Here is a 5,273-nt window from a genome sequence, read left to right as displayed (position 1 = left end):
TAGTCTCCCCTGCGTGCTACCGACCTTGTTGCTGGTCCTGCTACCACAACCCTTGGTCCGGTCCGATCTTAGACTGGGAATGAACTCCGTAGGCTTAGACATGGAATGAACTCCGTATGCCAAAGCCAACCCATGAAACGAATGTGCGGAAGCTCAGTTGGTCGGAGAGGCAGAATGCGCAAGTCGGGGACTGACCCGATCCCTCCTGCGTGCTGTCGATCCTGCTGCGCATCCCTCAGTCGGATCTGATCTTAGACTAGGAATGAACTCCGTATGCTTAGACTGGGGATGAACTCCGTATGCCTAAGTCAACCCACGAAACGAGCGTGAGGGCTCTTAGCCAGCTGGAGAGGTCGATCGGAGAGGCAGAATACGCAAGCCAGGGATCGGCCCGATCCCTCATCGTGTGCTACTGGTACTACTGCCGCAACCCTCGGTCCGATTTGATCTTAGACTAGGAATGAACTCCGTATGCTTAGACATGGAATGAACTCTGTGTGCCTAAGCAAACCTATGAAACTAGCGTACGGGCGCTCATCCGATCGGAGAGGCAGAATGCCTAAGCTGAGGATCAGCCCGGTCCACCCTACGTGCTGTCGATCCTGTTACCACAACCCTCGATCCGATCTGATCTTAGACTGGGAATGAACTTCGTATGCTTAGACATGGAATGAACTCTGTATGCCTAAGCCAACCCCAAAAATGAGAGTGCGGGCGCTCAGCCAACGGGAAAGGTAGAATGCGTAAGCCTGGGTTTGACCTGGTCCACCCTGCGTGCTATCGATCCTGCTGCTGCAACCCTCGGTCCGGTCCGATCTTAGACTGGGAATGAACTCCATAGGCTTAGACATGGAATGAACTTCGTATGCCTAAGCCAACCCACGAAACGAGTGTGCGGGCGTTCAGTAGGCCGGAGAGGCAGAATACGTAAGTCGGGGACCGACCCGATTCCCCTTGCGTGTTGTCGATCCTGCTGTCGCAACCCTCGGTCCGGTCCGATGTTAGACTGGGAATGAACTCTGTATGCTTAGATTGGGTATGAACTCCGTATGCCTAAGTCAACCCACGAAACGAGCATGCGGGCGCTCAGCAGGCCAGAGAGGCCGACCGGAGAGGTAGAATACGCAAGCCAGGGATCGGCCCAGTCCCTCCTTGCGTACTGCCGATCCTGCTGCTGGCCCTACTGCCGCAACCCTCGGTTTGGTTTGATCTTAGACTAGGAATGAACTCCGTATGCTTAGACATGAAATGAACTTCGTATGCCTAAGCAAACCCACGAAACGAGTGTGCGGGCGCTCAGCCGATCGAAAAGACAGAATGCGCAAGCCGGGGATGGTGTGGTCCACCCTGCGTGCTGTCGATCCTACTACCGCAACCCTCGGTCCGGTCTGATCTTAGACTACGAATGAACTCCGTATGCTTAGACATGGAATGAACTCCGTATGCCTAAGCCAACCCCCGAAATGAGCGTACGGGCGCTCAACTGACGGGAAAGGTAGAATGTGCAAGCCGGGGATCAACTCGATCCACCTTGCGTGCTGTCGATCCTGCTACTGTAACCCTCAGACCGATCTGATCTTAGACTGTGAATGAACTCCGTATGCCTAAGTCAACCCACGAAATGAGCGTGCGGGCATTGAGACGATCGGAGAGGCATAATGTGCAAGCCAGGGATCGGCCCAGTCCCCCTCTGCGTGCTGCCGGTCTTGCTGCCACACCCTTCGGTCCGACTGGGGCTTAGACATTGAATGAACTCTGTATGCCTAAGCTAACCCACGAAACGAGAGTGGGGGTACTCAACTGGCAGGAGAGGCAAAATACGCAAGTCGGGGATCAGCCCGATCCCCCCTACATGCTATCAATCCTATCGTCGTAACCCTCAGTTCGGTCAAATCTTATATTGGGAATGAGCCCCATATGTCTAAGACAACCCACAAAATGAGCGTTCGGGCACTGAGCCGACCAGAGAGGCATAATGCGCAAGCCAGGGATCGGCCCAGTCCCCCTCTGCGTGCTGTCGATCCCGTTGTCACAACCCTCGGTCCAGCTGGGGCTTAGACCTGGAATGAACTCCCTATGCCTAAGCCAACCCACAAAATGGGCGTACGGGCATTCAGCAGGTCGAAGAGGCAGAATGCATAAGCCAAGGTTCAACTCAGTCCCTCCTGCGTGCTGTCGATCCTACTGTCACAACCCTCGATCCAGTCCGATCTTAGACTGGGAATGAACTCTGTATGCTTAGACTGGGGATGAACTCCGTATGCCTAAGTCAACCCACGAAACGAGCATGCGGGCACTCAGTCGACCGGAGAGGCCAATCGGAGAGGCATAATGCGTAAGTCAGGAATCAGCTCAGTCCCCCTCTACGTGCTGCCAATCCTATTGCTGGTCCTGCTGCCACAACCCTCGATCTGGCTAGGGCTTAGACATGGAATGAACTCCATATGCCTAAGCCAACCCACGAAACGAGCGTGAGGGCACTCAGCCAGTTAGAGAGGTAGAATGTAAAAGTTGAGGATCGACCCGGTCCTCTCCTGCGTGCTATCGATCCTGCAACTGGTCCTGCTACCGTAACCCTCGATCTGATCCGATCTTATACTAGGAATGAACTTCGTATGCTTAGACATGGAATGAACTCCGTATGCCTAAGCCAACCCACGAAATGAGCGTGCGGGTGTTCAGCCAGCCAGATAGGCAGAATGCACAAGCTGGGGATCGGCCCGATCCCCCCTGCGTGCTGTCGATCATGCTACCGCAACCCTCGATCCAATCCAATCTTAGACTGGGAATGAACTCCGTATGCCTAAGTCAACCCACAAAATGAGTGTGCGGCTAAAGAGGCATAATGCGTAAGTCGGGAATCGACCCGGCCCCCCTCTGCGTGTTGTTGGTCCTGCTGCCACAACCCTCGGTCCGAATGGCATTTAGACATGGAATGAACTCCCTATGCCTAAGCGAAACCATGAAATGGGCATGTGGGCGCTCAACCGGTCGGAGAGGCAGAATGTATAAGCCAGGGATCGACCCGATCCCCCCTGCGTGCTGCCGATCCTGCTACCGCAATCGTCAGTCCGGTCCAATCTTAGACTGGAAATGAACTCCATATGCTTAGACTGGGGATGAACTCCGTATGCCTAAGTCGACCCATAAAATGAGCGTGCGGGCGCTCAGCCGACCAAAGAAGCAAGATGCGCAAGCTGGGGATCAAACGGGTAGTAGGTGGGTTCAAGCACATCTTTACATTTCTGCCATGCCAATGTGATTTTTATGGCTTGTAAATTCATACAATAGTCCCCTAAGCCTTCATGTGAAGTTTCGTGGCAAGATGACCCGTTTTTTATTTTTCACGATTTTCAAAATTTTTTGTGGTTCGGGAGTTTTTAAAATTCTTTTGGAAAGAGTTTTGTCCCCAAATTTGGGAGAGGCGATCCTTGTATTTTTGTTGGCATGCACAAAAAAATTCAGCTAAAAACTCAAAGTGGAGAAGATTTTGTGACCGTTTGAAAAAAGTGTCCCCATTTTAGATACTTTAATGGCTACTGGCAGCGAACCTATAAAATCTCAAATGCTCTTTAAGGGGGCGTGAGTTCTCAAGGTTTGATGAGGGATAGGGAGCCAATATAAGGGCCAAGTACCAGCACCCATCACACATCATGAGCGCACACCCCCCGGCCCCCTCAATCGTCGTAAACCCCAATGCTGTCGGTTAGGCTCTCTAGTGATGCTTTGGCAATGGTGCCGCGGGAGAAAAAAATGTGGCACCAGCAGATGCCCGATCCTAGCATGTGCACCGTGGCTCAAAATCTTATATTGGGAATGAACTCCATACGCTTAGACATGGAATGAACTTCGTATGCCTAAGCCAACCCACGAAACGAGCGTGCGGGCGCTTAATCGACTCGGTCCCCCCTACGTGCTGTTGATCCTGCCGTCACAACCCTCAGTCTGGTTCGATCTTAGACTGGGAATGAACTCCGTATGCATAAGCCAACCCACGAAACGAGTGTACGGGCGCTGAGCCGGCCAAAGAGGCATCATGCGCAAGCCAGGGATCGGCCCGTTCCCCCTCAGTGTGCTACCAGTCCCGCTGCCACAACACTCAGTCCGGCTGGGGCTTAGACTTGGAATGAACTCCCTATGCCTAAGCCAACCCACAAAATGGGCCTGCGGGTGCTCAGCCGGTCGGAGAAGCAGAATGCGCAAGCCGGGGATTGACCCAGTCCCCCCTGTGTGCTGTCGATCCTGCTGTCGCAACCTTCGATCCGGTTCGATCTTAGACTAGGAATAAACTCTGTATGCTTAGACTGGGGATGAACTTCGTATGCTGAAGTCAACCCATGAAACGAGCGTGCGGGCGCTTAGCCGACCAGAGAGGCATAATGCATAAGTCGGGGATCAACCCGATCCCTCTCTGCGTGCTGCCGATCCCGCTGCCGGTCCTGCAGCCACAACCCTCGATCCAGCTGGGGCTTAGACATGGAATGAACTTCGTATGCCTAAGCCAACCCACGAAACGAGCGTGCGGACACTCAACCATTCAGAGAGGCAGAATGCACAAGCCAAGAATCGACCCGATCCCCACTGCGTGCTGTCGATCTTGCTACCGCAACCCTTGGTCTGATCCATTCTTAGACTGGGAATGAACTTCGTATGCCTAAGTCAACCCATGAAATGAGCATTCGAGCGCTGAGCCGGTCGGGGAGGCATAATGTGCAAACCAGGGATCGGCTCGGTCCCCCTCTACGTGTTGTCGGTCTCGCTACCACAACCCTCGGTTTGGCTGGGGCTTAGACATAGAATGAACTCCCTATGCCTAAGCCAACCCACGAAACGGGTGTACGGGCGCTCAATCGATCGGAGAGGCAGAATGCGCAAGTCGGTGATCGATCCGGTCCCCTCTGCGTACTATCGATCCTGCTGTCGCAACCCTCAGTCCGGTCCGATTTTAGACTGGGAATGAACTCCATATGCTTAGACTGGGGATAAACTCCGTATGCCTAAGTTAACCTATGAAACGAGCGTGTGGGCGCTCAGCTGACCAGAGAGGCAGGATGCACAAGCCGGGGATCGAACTGGTGGTAGGTGGGTTCAAGCACATCTTCATATTTCTACCATGCCAATGCCATTTTTATGGCGTGTAAATTCATACAATGGTCCCCTAAGCCTTCATGTAAAGTTTCATGGCAAGACGACCCGTTTTCTATTTTTCACTATTTTTGAAACTTTTTACGGTTTGGGACTTTTTAAAATTTTTTTAGAAAGTGTTTTGTCCC

This window comes from Durio zibethinus, chromosome 4, assembly GCF_047325235.1.
Source record: "Durio zibethinus cultivar Kanyao isolate XHJ-2024 chromosome 4, ASM4732523v1, whole genome shotgun sequence".
Taxonomy (NCBI): domain Eukaryota; kingdom Viridiplantae; phylum Streptophyta; class Magnoliopsida; order Malvales; family Malvaceae; genus Durio; species Durio zibethinus.
This window is presented reverse-complemented; position numbering follows the sequence as displayed.